Source organism: Protopterus annectens, chromosome 3.part1 (genome assembly GCF_019279795.1).
Source record: "Protopterus annectens isolate FY-2018-M chromosome 3.part1, PAN1.0, whole genome shotgun sequence".
Classification (NCBI taxonomy): Eukaryota; Metazoa; Chordata; order Ceratodontiformes; family Protopteridae; genus Protopterus; species Protopterus annectens.
In genome coordinates this window covers 402,236-421,894 of record NC_056732.1, presented here as the reverse complement: position 1 = coordinate 421,894, position 19,659 = coordinate 402,236, and the positions used below count along the sequence as shown (strand labels likewise).

At 36.6% G+C, this 19,659-nt stretch overlaps 1 protein-coding gene across 7 annotated transcripts in view; it reads left to right on the top strand.

Annotated features, from left to right (window-relative positions):
• The window catches only part of GLCCI1 (glucocorticoid induced 1), a 1,677,723-nt gene that overhangs the window by 1,620,470 nt on the left and 37,594 nt on the right, over positions 1-19,659 (top strand). The window lies entirely within an intron of this gene.

The following is a 19,659-nucleotide window of genomic DNA, read 5'->3' as shown; positions in this document are numbered from 1 at the left end:
ATTGGTTCAGCAATATCCATATTTATGGGGACATTATAAAATGAAGTATTTAGGAGTATGGATTAAAAATGATTCCATTGTGGCAGCTAAGGATATATTGGATGAGACTAATAAAAAGATAATACAAAAACTCTGTTATATGGAGAGCAAGATACAAATGGTTAAAGCGTTTTTAGTCCCTTTAGTATTATACATAGGCCAGGCATATTTTTATCAACCAGAGGAGAAGTTGTGGATAGCAATTAAAGAGCTGAAGGGTTTTATCTGGGAGGGGACGAAGAAAAAAGTTAAGTGGGATAAGTTGATTCTTCCAATAGAGCAAGGTCGATAGGGATTACCCAATTTGAAGGGGTATTTCAGAGCTATACAGTTGAAGCTCCTATACATAGCACAAGCCAAAATGTCATTCAAACTGGAAAGTGATGATGATGATGAAATGGGGGGGGGGTGCTCAAGAAACAAGATTTTGGATGCAGACCTTTAAGGAGAATAACAATAATCATACAGAATATTATATTCCTAAAGTAGCAGAAAATATTCTAAGAACTAAGCCAAAATGGGACTGGAGAAAGGAGATTCTGCCAATACAGATTACTGCAGTTAGGGATACAGACAACAGGTGAGAGGGGGCTGGAATTTATTGGAGAAAACTGGCAAAGGAACCAAGGTATTGGGAGCAAATAACTAAAGAATGAAAGGTAATAGAATGGAAAGCTGCCTAGAATTTATTTGGACTGCAGGTTAGAAATTGCCTTCCCTATCAAGGATTGATATCAGAGTATAGGCAAAGAGAAAGAAATAGGGTGGTCCTAAACAAAATGACTGTACTGGTAGAGTTTTTAGTAGAATCTAGAAAATTTAATAATTATTAGAGCATATACAACAGTGCATGGTAACTATAAGAATCAATCAAAGGAGGTTAGAAAGGATTGGGGAGAGATATTGGACAATCAATTCACAAAGAAACAATGGGGGGATGTATGTCTTCCAAATATGCAACAAAATGTAGAAGATTTAGGTTTTTTGCTTGGAAATGATTACATGGATGTGTTTATACCCCAAGTAGAGTCCAGAGAATTTTTCCTCAGGTAGACAGCAAATGTTGGATGTGTGATGAAGAAGAAAGAAGTAATTGGGAACATAATTTCTGGAAGTGTAATGAGCTGGCTGACTTTAAAGATTCTCTGCAGACTGCTTTGTCGGAGGTGCTGGGTAAGCAAATTGGTGCAACTAAGGAAATTATTTTTCTGAGCTATGATACAGAATCAGAATAGCCTAGACATAGTAAGGCCTTGCTGAGTCTAATTATGATGGCTGCCAAAAAAGCAATTACTAGAAAATGGAAATCAAAGTCTAAACCAACTGTATTAGAAGTAGTGAATATTGTAACAGAGATAAAGCAACTGGAATTAGGATCTTTAGAAAAGGGTAGGAGCAAAGTACATGAAAAAATGGGAACCGTGGGAACAACATATACAGGGGAGGAATGAGGTTTAAAAGAAGGCAGGATTTGATTGAGTTATGTAATGTTTGACTGATATTGATTGGGTAGATTATAAGTGATGTATAATGTTTGCAAGTAAAATTATGTCAATATGGTTTGTTTCCATGTAAATAAATGTATGATTACCTTATGTCATAAGTGATGATTTAATAAAGATGTTTGTTGTTTAATAAAAAAAAAAATCTTTTTGGGGGGGGTCCACAGTTTAACAATGGTTGAGGAGTAAACAGCATCCCAATAGACACTGTGTTTTTTTTCCATGCAGACTAGATGCTTATCTTGAAGTGCAATAGTCTAGAGGGAGTATCGTTTAAAGAGTGGAAGTTAAAAAATAGTTTTTATTTACACTTTATATAATCTATTCTGTGACATTTTAGCTGACTAAATTGTAACACACTAGAAAATTCCATCCAATAGAAACTTTGAATAGGTAAGCATTAGTAAATACCGTTGGGCAGATTAGTTGCAAATTTAGCAACTTTGTTATAATTCTTTTATAACTTAGTATGGTTGACTTGATGTTATTTAATGTTGAGGATGCATAAAAAAGGTTTGGGAACAGGAATGCAAAAACAGTGGTTAAACTGGATTTTTGGTTTAGAAATTATCTGGCATGATAAATAAGACCCAGCTTTTGATAAGTTTTATTAATGATAATAGATATGAGTATCAAACTTTAGATAGATGGTCTTTAATAGTTACTCCAAGGAGCTTAATGGTGGAAACTATTTCAGTCTGGATATTTTGTGATAAGTTGATAAAAAACCTTTCTATAAAATCAGACAGTGACATGAGAGTGAATAAAATGAGTTTTGTGGGGAGTTTTGTGTGTGCGTGTGTGTGTGTGTGCATGTGTATGCATGTGTGCGTGTGCATGTGCGTGTGTGTGTGTGTGTGTGTGTGTGTGTGTGTGTGTGTGTGTGTGTGTGTGTGTGTGTGTGTGTGTGTAGGTAGAAAAGGTTAAGGATGAGATAGTTTTCAATGGATGTCTACGATTCTTGAGATATAGTTTGGAGTTCTGCTGGTAAGGAGGCAGAACAAATACCAATGGAGTCATCTGTGTGTTTGGCAATTATTGACTAGTCACTAGACAAGTGCAGGATATTAATAAAGATATTAAATAGAATTGGGCAGATGTGAAACCTTGTGGAACACCAGTAGTAACCAGTAGGTATCCAGAAAATGCATCATGCCAAGTTGCACACTGAATTCTTCTGATAAAGTAACTGCTGAATCATGTAGATGTGGTTGAGCATATACTAATGTTGTTCAGAATTTGGATAAGTTTTGAATGGGACACCTTGTCAAATGCTTTTGATAAGTCTAGGAATAAAGTTGAAACTATTTGTCCTTCATTTCTGTTTTGCATAATGGTGTTTAAAATGAGAGTGCATCTGTCTCTGTTGTGGTTGGAAGGAAAGCCATGCTGAGTAGGGGTTAGATGTTTCTTATCCAGGTGGGGATTTTAGGTTTAGGCAGGGATCGGAGATGTTAGGGTTAAGGAGGGAGATGGGAGTCTTAGATTTAAGGATCAGGGACTTTAGAGTTAAGGACTGGGTGGAAGTCTTTAGAATTGGGATCAGGGTTTTGGTAGGTAGAAGTAGTATGGTGAGGTCAGGCACTGGGAAGGATGATTAGTTAAGGGAGATCATGTTAGTGGGAGTTAGTGCACTTGCCAAAATGAGCAAGTGGCAGTGAGGAAGTGTGTTACATGCAAATGGCACATGAGACTTGTAGCAGACCCATATCCACTCCATTCCCTTTTAAATTGAGCTTGACAAGTAGCATAAAACAAACCTAGTTTAATAAAAGACAAACTTTTAATTGAAATCTAAACTATTGATCACTAGAGAGTATCTGAGGCTTACTTTGATGGTCATGTAGCTCTCTGTTACACTGTACAATGAGAGACAATGGTTCTCTCAATGGTGCCTGCTCCTTAATCCTAAGAAAACTAAACTACTACTCTTCTCACCTACCCGAAAGTCCATTTCTTTATACTTCACTCTCACTTCCAATAACAGTACAGTTATCTCGCCTGATCTTACGACTAAGCTATTAGGAATAACTATAGACAATAATCTCAACTTTGATTCTCACATTAACAATACTATAAAATCAGTTAACAAAAAATAGGATCACTATATAGAATCAAACCCTTTCTCACTCCACTAGCAAGGACCACAATAGCTAGAACCCACCTAATTTCTACCCTACTCTATGCCTCACCAATATTCACCAATCTCTTTAAACGTAACCTCAGTAAACTAGTAACATCCTATAATAACATTGCTAGATTTGCTACAGCATCTACTTTCAGGACCCATCACTGCCTGAACCTAAAAGAACTAGGATGGCTCGAACTCCCCAATCTACTCATACTCCAACAGCTTACAATAGTGCACAAGACCCTATACCAACCTAGCAAAACCCCAATACTTTCCAGTCTCATTACACCTTACACTAACCTGAGACACTTGCGCTCTTCTAACAAACCTCTGATCCATACTACTAAAACTAACAATTTAGCAGGTGATTGCTTGTTCTCCAATGCTGTTGGAAAAATATGGAATAAGCTTCCATCTGAGATCTCATCTCTCACATCACTCCCTCTGTTTAAAAGGAATCTAAAACTTTATCTCAATAAACACTGGATTTGCTCCTGTACTAACCCAGACTAACCCTCTCCTCTTTTCTTTTTCTTATTTCTTTCTCACTTCTTCTCTATTCTTTTTCTTCCTCATATCTCTAATACCTTTCCCTTTTCACCTCAACGCATGTTTTATCAATTTTTATGTTAAATTTCATTGTAATTAATAATATGTTTATGTCACAATAATACTTGTTTTGTAATTAATATTGGAGCTTTTCTCCCCGGGCCTCTACTGAAAATGGACATATATCCAGCTAGACTAGCCCGGTCAACAAATGTAAAATAAAATAAAATAATAAATAAATAAACTTTATCAGTATTATTCTGAGCTGAATAAAAGGCAGCACTTCTTTTATTTGGTGACCAAATCATAAAAATAATATAGAAAACAGATGGAATGTTTTAATGCCTTATGAACCATTTACCAAACTAGAAAAATATTTTTAAGCATGTGTTCTTTAGAATTCTCTGCCAGAAGTTAGGCTACAGAGGTTAGTATCTTGTGGATATGCAGCTTGTCAACTCACTGAAGACATAGTGGGATCATGGTCAACTGGGGCACAATGGAGGGTAGTGGTTCAGACCCCTCTTGCCCTATGCAGACATTCGTGTCCCATTACTGTAATCTCTTTCATAAATTATCATAAATACTGTTCAAACCTATGTGCATATTGTATTCTTATTTTTTTTTACAATTATTAAAAGAGACTTGAATTTAATTTAAAAATTTCAAATTGTATATTTGCACTTTTGATTACTTTACTCTGTATCAACTACATTAATGTTCTACTCTTTGTAATGTTTTTTTTTTTATCTAATTGAGCTTTTCTCCCTGGGCCTCTGCTGAAAATGGGCTTCTGTCCAGTCAGACTATCACAGTAAATAAATATCAATTAAATAAATAAACACTCTGATAAGCAAACAAAATGCAACAGTCTCACATTGAAAACACAGTTAGAGCAACATTAAAATTCTCTTCCCCTTAAAACTTTCATTCATTGAAAATTGACAATGCATCTAGCTAGAGGTAGATTGTGTACATTGGGCCCTAGGCTGTTTTCGAACCATGCCTCCCCCGTACATATTTGTAGGGCCATGCATAAATTTATGTGTTCTTTGATTTATCTTCCTGATTGTTTTTCGTTATATTTCTTGTTTAATTTAGTGACAATTATAGAGTTTGTTTTACATTTGTAGTTTTGGACATTTTTTTCCTGTAAATAGTGAAACAAAATGTATGGACCAGTAATGACAAAAGTACCCCATTCAGAACATTTCATCCATAAAAGGCCATTCAAACTGCTGTTGTATTTATTTATTTATTAATTGATTGATTGATTGACATTTGATTACTGGGAAAGTTTGACTGAATATGAGCCCATTTTCAGTGGAAGCCCCAGGAGAAAAGATCCAAAGTATTACAAAACATTTTAAGAACAATAATTTTACAGTCTTTAAAAATAATACAAAAAAACTACAGTTTAAATAATTATAGATTAGTACTAGATTTGTAGGCCATTTTCAGCCTAGCCAGTTACCCCATGTCAAAATCAAACCCTGCACCTTGTGTCTGTAAGTTAAATACCTTAACCATTATGCCATCCTCATTGAGTTCCCAACTAGAATTTACCTGATGTGGGAAGAGAATTCACAGCGTCAGCCTTCTACATGAAAAGCAAGTATGCTACCTGTTACATCACTGACACTGAACAAATTACAACAAATTAGACATAATACAAAAACAATCATTAAGTATAGATGCAAGTTACATGACAATGATTTAACAGTTAGAGAAAATTTAGCCAATTTGTAGAGAAATTAAAGGTAAGTTAGTATAATACAAACAGGAACTGCAATATGAAGTTAGAGAAAAGCAGGCTTATGGTATATTTAGAGAGAAACTGATAGAAGTAAGGAAGTAAGTGAAGAAGGGAGAGTAAGGAGATGTAAGTTATGAATAGGTATTTCTTCACATTTAGGGATATAATTATCCTGGTGTTGAGCAAGAACAGAGCCAGATTTCGGCTAGGAAGTATTTCAGAATGGTTTTGAAGGATGGGAGGGAGTATTTTGACCTATTGGACAGAGATCAGGAGTTCCAGGCTTTGTTAGTGTACAGACAATGCCCAGCAGATTTAGTAAGTTTGTAGACAGAACAGAAGTTTTTGGTCACTGTATCGTAATGACCAAATGGGAACAGAGATGTGCAGAATGTTATTTAGTGCTGGACAAGTGGATAGATTCTGGACAATTTTATAGGTGATAAGAAGCTGTGTATATGTTAGCTGATGGGGTAGTTCTAGTTTAGGCTTTTTAGTGCTATACAGTGGTGGGTTCTGAAAGAGGTTTTTCAGTGTTTGATTTTCGTGATGCCTAAAGGTTAGTGAGGATGGGAGTGCCACAAAGAAGTGTGGGGAAAGAGATAAGTATTGGCAAGTGTAGCTTTAGTTGTGTCATTGATGAAGTTTTTGGCTCTATAAATCATCCCTAGTTTTTGATTAATTTGTATTATGCAATTTTGTATATGCAGCTCACATTAAAGAATACTATCATCCCTAATAATTTGCTATGAGAAGTGACTTCAGTGGTTGTATTATCAAGACAGATGATTTATTTGTTTTGTCATGGGAGGGGGATTTTGGGGAAAAAAGTAGTAGTTTTTTTTTTAATAATTCAGTGATATCCATACCTAACAATTACGGCCACATTATCAACTGTGTATCAATCATACGTCCAATCGGTAAAATATTCAAATGTGCTTTACACAGATGTATACTAGTCCTGTAAAGACAGGTTATTTTTTTTAATTTTATCAGCTCACCAGGGTCAGTCATTCTTATCCACAGACATCTCCCAAACTCAGAAATTATAGCTACATTGTTGACTGCATTTTTCTCAGATGTATGTGCCAACAGTAATAATAATAATAGTGACCAAAGTCACATATTTCAAATTTGTTTCACACAAATACAGAGTAGACAACTTATTACACCTTACTTCACACACACACACACACACACACACACACACACACACACACACATGCACAAGAGTCCTGCCAAGCCAGATTAAGGACTGTTTAAAATGACTAGATGATAAGAGCATAATGTACTTTCATCCTCAGAGAGCCCTCCACCCACACCAGTAGTTATAGCCACTTTGTTGATTGTGTACACCCCTTATCATTACGTAGAAATTAATTACATGTATTTCACTGATAGCTTTGGGTGAACTACATGAAACTGTATAAAAATCAGTAGCATTATACCATAACATCAAGCCATGTGTAGCACAGTTTAAATAGAAGAGTATTTGTGTGAGCATAAGAAATATTAGCCAGCTGGTAACATTTGCTAAGTCAATATGCACAATCTCTGCAAAAGAAAAAAATCATCTGAATAATTCCACATTAAAGAGAACTGTTATTAATGCAGAGGTTTCTGCTGGCAAAACAGCTTTGCATTTCAGTGCTTCATCTATAAATGCAGTGCCTGCTGTCCTTAAAGAATAAATTGCCTATGTTACATAAAAATGATGTGCTGGTGATATTGCCATAACATTTCCTTAAAGTGATCAGCTAAGCAATAGGGAATATCTGGCAAACAAACAACAATTAGGCTAATGGTTTGTAGGCATGCAGTCCTGGAGACCATTAAAAAGCCTAGCCCAAATTCCTGTTTGCTCCAAAGCACTGTCTGATTAAATAACTTGCTCAGTGTCACACAGCAGGTAAATGAAGGTGTAAAGATTCAAACCCTGCACCCTTGCCACAGGAAGCAGCTCATTAACAGGTCAGAGCTTTAGTTCTTTGTGTTAACTGCAAGAGTAACAGTCTAACTAAATTCAGAAATCCTTTACATTCTGATCCTGTAGAGAAGATTGTATCACAGTGATATGTAACAATGGCTACTTAATTAATGGTGAAGATGGTTCTGATCATCACTCGAAATAATGCAGGCTGTATGATCTGACAGATGGAGACTGTAAAGAAGGTGCAGCAAAAATATAGTACTAAACTGTAACCTGTTTAGACTGTTGCTGGTGGATCTTAATGCAGAGAAAGCATTTGATAGAGTAAGTTGGGAGTTTATGAGCAGGGCAATGGAAGCATTTGCATTTTTTGATAAAATTATAAGGTTGATTAGGAGGAGATATATGAGGAATTGGAGGAAAATTAAAGGAGGTGGGTTCCTTTATGATAATATCTGCTTGAGCAGAGGAACCAGGCAGAGGTGTCCACTTTCCCTTTATTTACACTATATTTAGAATCATTGGCAAAGAAAATAATAAGACTCAGAAATTTAAGGATATAATTGGAATGGTAGTCAAGAAAATCTGGCTTTATTTACAAATGATATTATTTTATACCTGATAAAACCAGAAAAAGACATTTCAGTGTTGTGGAACATTTTGAGGCAGTTTCAAATCTTTTCGGGATACAAAATTAATGAAGCTAAACCAATAGCTGTAAATTATGTACCCACACATGAATTGGTTCAGCAATATCCATGTTTATGGGGACATGATAAAATGAAGTACTTAGGAGTATGGATTGAAAAGGATTCTGGTGTGGCAGCTAAGGATATGTGGGAAGAGACTAAACAAAAGATAATACAAAAACTGAGAAATTGCAAGCTATATTATATGGATATGGATAGCAAGATACAAGCAGTTAAAACATTTTAGTCCCTTTAGTTTTATACACAGGTCAGGCATATTTTTTGTGGCCAAAGGAGAAGTTGTGGATAGCAATTAATAAAGAGCTGAAGGATTTTTTTCTAGGAGGGGAAGAGAGCAAGAGTCAAGTGGGATAAGCTGATTCTTCCAACTGAGCAAGTTGGTTTGAGATTACCCTATCTGAAGGGGTATTTCAGAGCTGCACAGTTAAGGCTCCCATGCATAGCACAAGCAGAAACATATAATTGAAAGTGGAAAGGGATGATGATAAAATGGGGGAAGCTTTGGAAACAAGGAGAGACTGGGATTTTGGATGCAGATCCATAAGAAGAATAGCAACAACCATGCAGAATATTATATTCATAAAGTGGCAGAAATAATTCTAATAACTAAGCCAACATGGGAATGGAGAAAGGAGATTTTGCAGATAGGGATGGCTGCAATTAGGGATACAGACAATGGGCAAAAGGGGGGTGGAATATATTATTCAAAACTGATAAACAAACCAAGATATTGGGAGCAAATAATTAGGGAAGGAAAGGTAATAGAATGGGAAGAGGCCAATAATTTATTTTGACTGCAAAATAGAGATTGACTTCCCTATCAAGGATTGATATCAGAGAATAGGCAAATAGAAAGAAATAGGGGGATTCTAAGCAAATAACCAGCACTGGCAAAGTTTTAGTAGAATCTAGAACAGAAACTGCTGTTAAAAAAATAATAATTAGTACAGCATACAAAATATTGCATGATAACTATAAGAATCATTCAGAGGAGGTTAGAAAGGATTGAGAAGGGAGATTGGATAAGCAATTCACAAAGAAACAATTGGGGGATATATGTATGTCTCCAAAATATACAGAAAAGTCTAGAAGATTTAGGATCTTTGCTTGAAAGTGCTTACATAGGTATTTTATACCTCAAGTAGACTCCAAAGATTTTTTTTTTCAGGTAGACAGCAAATGTTGGAGATGTGATGGGGAAGAACGAGGTAACTGGGAACATATTTTCTGGGACTGTAATGAGGTAGCAGATTTTAAAGATTCCCTGCAGACTGCTCTGTCTACTGGGTGAGCAGATTGGTGTAACTAAGGAAATTATTTTTTTAGCTATGATACATAATCTGAATTGCCTTGACATAGCAAGGCTTTGCTGGGTCTAATTATGGTGGCTACCAAAAAAAGTAATTACTAGGAAGTGGAAATCAAAGTCTAAACCAGCTTTACTAGAAGTAGTGAATATAGTAATAGAGATAAAACAACTAGAACTGAGATTTTTAGAAAAGAAAATGAGCAAATTACATAGGAAAAAAATGGGAATTATGAGAACAATACATGCAGAGGAGAAACAAGGTTTAAAAGAAGGCAAGATTTGAATGAGCTATGTAATGTTTGACTGACAGTGATGGAATAGATTATAAGGGATGCATAATGTTTCCAACTACAATTATGTCAGTATAGTTTGTTTTCATTTATATAAATCTATGATTGCCTATGTTATACGTGATAATTTAATAAAGATGTTTCTTGTTTAAAAAAATAAAAATAACCAATGGAGGGAGGGTGGATTATATAGTATTTTAGTCATACGCCGCCAGTGATCGTAGCTTAACAAGTAGCAGCAGGTTGTGACTCAAAATGAGAAGTCCTTTTTTAGAGCAAAGTAAACTGTGCCTGCAGGGATATAATCTGCATATGTTTTGCAGTGTCTGCAGTTAATTTCACTGGAGATGTGACACATTGCCTGTAGCTTTGACAATACAGTTGTCCATAACAATAACTGATATTGAACAAACATTTAGAAATGAGCTGTAAATGTATTTGTGAATGTTTTCAAAACAGACTTACATTTGTTTAATACTTTATAATGTAGTAAACATAAATGGGATATGTATATATATATATATATATATATATATATATATATATATGTGTGTGTGTGTGTGTGTGTGTGAATTCCTTACTTGTATAAATGTTTAGGACTCTGAATGTGTGACAGCATTTTAATGTAATCAGTTATTATTCTAAATATTCTCTTTGTTTGTTTGATTGGTTACTGTTCTGAATATTTTGATAATCCAAAGAAGCATTCTGTCTGGTAGAGACAAGATTTAATATTTGCATATTGCACTGCATGTTAAATGGGTCTTGTTTTTGACTGTGTGTAGATGTAATTGACATGTTTTATAATAAGTTGTTACTTGATCAGCAGTGCTATGCCCCTGTTTATTTATTTTGGTTATAAATCTGTTAACCGGGTGAAATGGGCCACTGGACAAATAATAAGAATGTAAAATGCAAAGTGAGATGCACAAACCAAAAATTAAAAATAAAATCTGCTGAAGATCCACTGCATTAATTGAGCTTTTGTTACTTGTGCTGTATTATATCTCTAAGTTGTAAACCAACATAGTAATGAGGACTTCTGGTATTACCACTAAGTAAACAGCCCAGAAAACATGCCCGATTCACTACAGATTAAGAATAATGCCTTAAAAAACAGAACAGATATGAAGGCAGTCAGTGACAGATGAAGTATCCTGCATTACAAAATGAGGTTGAATATCTAAAAATAGCAGAAATAAATAAATAAATAAAATCACAAAGTACTAGAAGATGGCAAAAATCTGATAAAGCAGCAGAGCAACAAGGGCCACTTTTGAAGATTTGGCAAGAGATCTGTGAAATGAAGCAATAACTTCAAAATAACCTTGCAGCATGTGACAAGAGAGTGCACAAGGCTGATCAGGCTCTGGATGAACATGCCACAGCACTACATGAGGTAATAGGTGGGAATGTGAAGTAAAAGGCGTGGCTTGAGACAGCAGAAGCAAGGTTAGACTGGGAATAAGCCAAACGTTAGAAGACAGGTTCTAAAGAAAGCATGTCAAAATATCTGGGGTGCCTGAAAATTTTGAAAGTGTAGACTATAAGAAGGCAATGTTGCAGCTGTTGAATCAATGGACCCACATTGCTGAGGAAGAATGGAAAATAGAAAGGGCACACCGCACCACGTTCTGCCCAATCAGAGAAGGAGTGGAGAAATCAGACCCAATATTATTAGGTTACAAAAAGATCCTGCCTGTTAAATATGGTGGATTTCTTTGAAAATGTGACCAAGGCCATTGACAAGGGCAAAAATGTGCACAGTGCATACTTCAACCTGGCAAAGGCTTTCAACACAATCCCACATTCAGGCATTACTGATAAACGTAGCAAACTGAATGTAAATCCCTTCATTGTAAGATGGGTTGCCAACTGCCTAAAAACCAGACACACACTATCAAAGTGGGTGACTCCATATCAACCAGCAGACTGACCTATTACCAGTGGGGTGCCACAGGGGTGAGTGCTGCACCCCCCACTGCTTGATATATACTTCTCAGAAGTTCACGTCAAAACTAAGCGGTTGTGGCTGACCAGGTTTGCAGATGACTGCAAACTAGGTGTAATCATTGAATCCCCAAATGATTTCAGTATACTCCAGGAGGGCCACACGCAGACCAACGACTGCTGTATTAGTCACTGTCACGGTCTTAAACTGAATGCAAAGAAATGCATCATCATTCCCTTTGGCACAATGTCCCCTCACACTATCAAATCAACAACAATACCCTCCATACCCATGAAGTGGTAAGGGACCTGGGATCACAAGTTGACTGCAACGTTAACTTCGACCACCATGTGTCTACTGTAGTAAGGAAAGCTTTCTATGTAGCACACTTGATTAGTAAAGGCATCACCTTTGGAGCAAAAGAAGTTATAAACCCCCTATACTTTCCACTTATCTGGCCCATAATCGAGTATAACACCCCATTTGGGGTGTACTGTACTAAGTACTTGCAGCAATTAGAGAGACTTCAGAGGTTTCTAACAAAAAGATCAAGGGGCTCCAGCATGTGCCTTACACAGACCCACTAAAGTTCCTGTCGCTATACTCCGTATCATATAGACTTCTTAGGGGAGACTTATACCTGGCCTACAGAGCAGTCTAAGACCCAAATCTAATGAACTTGCTGCATATCCATAAATCAAACGAGACTAGGGCTGCCCATTCTAGAGATCTAAATATGGCCTGCGACTTAAACAGTAGATGCTTGAGGGACAGATTTATCTCCCAGCGAGAGTGTCGCATCTTTGGAACAGGCTACTAATTCATGTGAAACAGAGCACCTCTGTGACACTGTTCAAGAGGAACCTGGACAAGTGGATGGGGCACCTTAAATTCTTACCGGGGGGGGGGGTAGAGCCTACAACCCTCCTGGACATGGGCAGTGATCACTAAATGCAATCTTGGGTATTGACTTGCATTTCTGTGGTATTACATTGGGATGAAACGGCTAGGCTTAAAATGACCTTCTGGTTGATAGCCTAGTAATCTCATATGATCCTGCGATTCTAAGTATCTATATTCATGGGCAGGCAAGTACCTTTTCTGATCCAGAGGCAGCATTACAGAGTCTACATAAATTCGTGAACCACAGAGAGATGGGAATAAAGTAAGCTGGAGAAAAAAACTGTAAAACGAAATCAAAGGAAAAAAAAATAGGAAAAGTGGGGGAAGAGACATCTTCACAATGTTTAAAAGGAAGCAGCAAGTAAAGGAAAGATCGAGTAAAATCCAAGACATGAGGAGGAAGGAACTGAAGGCAGGTAAAAAAATGAGTTAAAGAAAGCATGTTACGGTAAGCAGACATCATATAAAAAGAGACAAAAGAAGGCAAAAACAAAAAAATAATGAATAGTTAATAAAAAATGGTTAATGATGGAAATGTAATTTTTTTTTATTTTCTTAAACTTTCACCTCCTTATCAGATTTATTTTTTATCACTGGTGTATTTCTTTTGAGCACTTGTCATTAGTTGATTGGTGGGATCATCAATAAAAGAAGAAAAGAGCCGTCGTCCCCAACGAGGTAACGAGATACGACAGAAACGCTGACAGGAACACAACATGGTAACAGCCCAAGCACTGTAGGAAAGACAAGGAAGGGTGCACATGCTTGAATAATCTTGGAGAAGAATGGCATCTCTAATTGGCTGGAAGGCTGGCAGTGATGTCAAGGCAGGTCATGCAAAAATGAGTGTTCTGGAATCCAGACACAATGCAAAGACTGTAAGAAGTAAGTGAAAATCTAAAATGAACAGATCCGTATTAAAAGCTAAAAGCAATGCTGTGTGCTTAAACTCCCGAGCAGGAATGTGGAAACTTATAATAAGAGTCTGTAGGGTTAGCATAATGACATTACACCGTAGAGGAATCAGTGAAAATGAAAAGTAGCTGAATCTGAAGTGGAGAGAAGAATGCAGTACAGAGATACGATTCTTGCTAACCAGTGAGGTGGTGAAGTAAAGACTGTGCCTCAAACAGTTAAAACGGGCAGATAAATGAAAATTTTCTGACTGTAGCACAGAAGTAGAAGCACAAATATGGAACTGACACAGGAGAGACTAAGTAAATGGGAAAAAGGAAAAACAGACAACACAGAGACATAATCTTGAACTTGATTATAACAGGCTACGAGGTTACAGGGACCTGTTTTCATGCAATAAATAATGTTTTCTGTTTCAGATATAATAACCATTGCATATGTTTAAAAAGTGCTATATTACATTGTGTAACAACATAAATGATAGTAGCACTGCTGACATTAAAGGAAAAAAAAAAACTAAGTGGTGATGGCAAAGATAAATGAGGTGGGGGGGGGCTCCATTGCATAGGAAATGTAAATGGGGAGACCAGGGAAAAAGATATACAAAATAAACTGGAAGCATAGAGGGGGTGAAAAAGAAGATAAGGCAAAAAGAAAGAAATAAACGTAGCAAATTAGAGTGGTGGGGTGGCTCATCTGTACCCTATATTCAATGAAACAGCTGCTATACGATAGCAAAATAGGGCAAGACAAGGCCAATGGCATAATACTTGACAGAACTCAAATAAGGGGAGGAGAGAGGAAAAAAGTAATATTATGAAACTAGTGGAAAGATAACTGTTAACAGAGGCATCAAAGTAGATTAAAACATCAAAAAGATAGGTAAATTAAAAGAGGAAAGACCAGCAAGACGAATAATGCAAATGGATAAAACATGTTACATTTGAATAAAGAATAAAAGAGGGAAGAGGGCAAAAAAGCACTGAAAGGGGCAGGTATCAGATAGAGCTCAAACATATAAATAGACAAGGATTTGTGACAGCAGCAAGGTCATCTTGGGGAAATATGAAAAGTAGAGGAAAGGCAGTGATAATCCAGAAGGGCCTCCCATTACAAGTGAAGGACAGACTATGGGATCCTATGGGGATGTTTGCTGGAATTAAAGGAAACTTAGTAGGGGAAACATCACAATAGTATTGAAATACCTCCCACCACAGGGCACTAAAAAGACTATAATGGATAAAATGACAAGGACTGTCTGCTTCCAGGAAGGGATGTGTCTCATAATAGGGATCTGGAATGTGGTGACTAGAAATAGGGGTGCTGAAAAAGGGCCGAGAAGGATAAGAGTACAGAAGGAGTCCACATGTCTTGGCAAATGTATAAGAGAATGGCATGGAGAGACATGTGACTGTTAGAGGGAGGAAGAAAAAGAAAAGGTGAACACACCTTCTATTCAGTTAAACTTAAAATGTGGTCAAGAATTGATTAGGGGTACATCAGTGTACAATATAAACAGAGAGGAGAGGAAATGTGACCTGATCACAATATCAGATCATGTGTTAGTGGGGGTCAGAGTTCAGAGACAAAATACGTTACCAAGGCATTGGAGGTTACCTGGGTACTGATTATGCCAGCAAGAGGAGGTAAACTGATTGACCAAGGAGCTAGAGGATAGGTTGTGTAAAGTACAGGACGAAAGACCAGCACAATAGGAAAATCTGAAGGAAGACTTAAGAGGAGTCATACAGGGAAGAATAAGACAAAAAGAAAGATGGGGAGCGTAATTTGGAAAGTGATGAAGGATGAGCGAAGAGATCTGCAAAATAGGAAAAGTAAACTAAATGAGACAGAAGTTGAAAGCGAAAGGGACCCGAGAAAGTTATTGCAAAATGGGAGGATGAAAAGATATTAAAGAAAAAGAATAGGATTAGAAAATGTTTATTTTACAAATAAACCCAGGTCAACGAGAGCATTAGACTTCAGATTAAGACATGCGGAAGTAGAGAGAGGAGCGTATACATTAAGACTTAGTGTTACAGGTTACAAAAGAAATATCCTAAAAGAGATATTAGAAGAATTTAGGAAATTTTATGTAAATGTCTGTAAGGGTTAGAAGGAGAAAGATAATGATGAGGAAAGAGGAGAGAGAAGGGGAGAGGGAATGATATATCCAGAGACAAAAGAGAAGAAAAGTGAAACAACAAAGGAAGTGACCAAGGAAGAGATAAGGAAAATAATGAGAAAAATGAAAAAAGGTAAAACACTTGGCACAAATGTCCAGGAGCTTGCACAAGAGAAACTGGCAGATATCTGGAGTACACTGTTCAATAACATTTTTAAAGGGGGTAGTCCTCCACAAGCATGAAAAGCAGCAGTAATAATGCTAATTTATAATGGGAGTAAGGATCTACTGTTCCCATCCTCTTACAGGCCAGTATCAGTCTTAAACCATGACTATAAATGATTCATGGCAATCATGGCTGAGAGCATAGTGGGAGCAATAGTTGGGTCCATTCATGAAGACCAGATGAGATTTGTGGGGGGAACAGAACAGCAGCTACGCTAATAAAGTATATTAATGATAATGAAGCATGCAGAGGAGGAAAACAAAAAGTTAACCATCTTTTGAGGATGCAGAAAAAAGACATTTGATAGCATTAACTGGAGTTACTTATTTCATGCAATGAGGGGTAGAGAGTTCTCAGAAAAAAAAATGAAAAACCATGTTGGAAAAAATTGTACAAAGGAGCCAAAGCTAGGGTGAAACTGAGGGCAAGAATGTCAGAAGAATATTCCAGACAGTAAGGTTGCCCCCTCTTGTCATTATTTGAACTTTATTTAGAACTATAATTAATGCAAATAAGAAATGTCCCAATACAATGACATCACTGGGGAGACAGGCACACAAAATTTTTATTAAATGGAGATGACATCTTAGTACTGAAAGTCACAGAAAACTATGTTAAAAAATTATGGGAGGTTATAGTAGATAAATTTGGGAAGAAGGCAGGATATAAGATAAATCAGGTGAAAACACAAGGAATATCTAAAAATACGACAGCTGAGGAAGTTGAGAGGGCAGAGATAAAGGAGATATAGAAGAAGGAAGTAAAATATCTGTGAATCTGTTGGAAAAATAAAGTAGAGGAACCACATGAGGTTACATATGAATGGCCATGGAGTAAAATTAAGCAGCAAATAGAGAAATGGAAGCAAATAAAATTAGATCTAGATGAAAGGTACAAATTAGTCAGTTATACATGCTGCCACAGTTATTATACCTACAGCAGCTATTTTGGTCTATCCCAAGAGAAAGTGTTTTTACAGAGGTTAGAAGTATTGTTAGAGAGTTTATTTTGGAGGGGGAAGGTGCTAGAGTTGCTTGGGATACAACTTTTCCTTGGGATGAGGGAGGAATGGGGGTCCCAGAGCCAAATGATTATTTAAATGCATGTCAATTAGCCAATATACTGAAAATGATGGCTACACAATACCACACAGAATGGAAAACGATGATTTGGGAAACAACAGAACAACTCAAGAGGGTATAAGATTTATGGGAAGGTATACTGGACTGGAGCACATGAGCAATCACTCAGATACAGCAATAGCAGAGGAAATGAAAAAGGTAGGAAAGAGGATATTTAAGGAAGAAGAGATGAAGCAATGCCAAGAAAAACTGATACCAATTGGTGGGAGAAAGAAAGAAAGATAGAGAAGAGAAGCCAATGGTGTAAGGATAAAAAAAGAAAACCAGGAGCAAAGATGTTGGGAACACATACTTAGGAGAAATACCAGGAACCTTGGCAGGAGTTGCAACAGGAGGTGTGCCTACCTAACAACACAGAGTGAAAATATCAAGGGTTTTAAGCAAGCTGGGGAAGAATCAATAAAGAGATCCTCAGGAATTCTTTTATTACATTCTATTCTACTGAAGGTTTCTCTGTTAAATCAATTCTGGAAAAGAACTTGTGTGTTCTCCTACAAGAGAATACCATTTGTGATTATGTGGGACTGGGTCCACGAGTGGTGTTCAAAATGGGCAGGAATTTGAAAACAATATTGGAACACAGTTGGTCCAAATGCCAACATAAGCAAAATTCTGAATTTATGAGGATGAAAAAGTGTGGTTGTTGCCCCTACTGTCCCAATATTCTGGTGTGCCATGAAATTGCTTTGAACAACCAGGTGGTTGCTATAAGAAGCAGATTCAATTGTTGTACAACAAAGATCGTATATTGTGCACTGTGTATGTTCTGCCCCTCTTTTTAAAATCAGAAAACAGAGAGGAGACTGTGGGACAGAATATATGAACATTTATATGAAATCATAATGAAAAAAGAGACTAACGCCCTCTACAAACACATAAAATGTTATCCACACCACACTTTCAAATTTTCTATTTTGGAACAAATGCATTCCAACAGTAATGAAAGCCCATTGACCTTATTACTGTAAATATGTGAATTATATTGGCAGCTGCGTTTGAATGCCAGTAATTGGCCTGGACTCCATGAACATGTTTTAATAGCATGTTGGCTCATTTAAAAGCACTGGAAAGATGAGCCCTAAATACAGGGATTATAGTTTACATTTTATATATATATATATATATATATATATATATATATATATATATATATATATCTATTTTTTTTTTTTTTTTTTCCTTGTTTGAAAATTTTGTCTATTGAATTGACTCAGTGCTACACACTGTGAATTTCTTTGTGATGGCTCCTTTATGATGATGTTTCATTTCCTGGGGGCTTGGCAGTCACGTAATTGAACACAAAAGTTACAAATTGTGTGTGTACTTCCAGCAATGTTTATCTGATGAAGTTTATGTATTTTTGTGAACAAAAGTGCTTATAGTTTTCAACAAGTTTTTATTTCAAAAAGTTTCTAGATTAAAGTTCTTCTGGATTTTACCTGCAGCAGTTTGTTTCCTTGGGCCTTCCATTTGTGTTTTAATGTGTGTTTCTTTAGTTTGTTTTTGGACTGGTGTAGTAGGGATAATGCTCGGAGGTGTGCATGGGCTCCTGGTTGCATATCTTTAGGGATTTCCCAGTACTAGCAGAATTTAAAAGAGGAATGAAGAAGCTGCTAAAAGCAGTAGCAAAAAAGGATATACAACTAATGAACCAACTGTTCCTACTAGAATCAGATAGCCAAATACCACATGAGAGTATGAACTTAATAGCAGTAATTATGCTAGGAGGGAAAAGCAAAAACTAAGTAGTGAAAACAGAAAAATCTCCCCACTATATATGAAATAGAAGCAATAGTAACATAATTGGGACAAAAAGAGAAGGACATATAAGAAGGCAACAGAGACAGTTGGTATAACAGGAAGTGGGAAACCTAGTGGTGAAGGTAAAGAACAAATGGGAATATATGTAGAATGTTATAGAGAAAGGAATGTCACCATCACACAGGGAAAGAAGTACCTCCAGAAAGGGGAAAATGAGGCTTTGAGGCTGTCCGTGTAGGACATGTTGTCTACACCTTGTATTTTTTTGTGAGGAACCTCTGTGGATGCTCCAGTTGTTGCCTATGTCTGGTCAGGTATCAAAGGGGGCATTGTACTCAATGCTTGGTCAAATGACGGCCAAGGAGAATGGAACAATGACATCTTTGGACCAATATACCATACCCTTGCTTATAAGTTGTG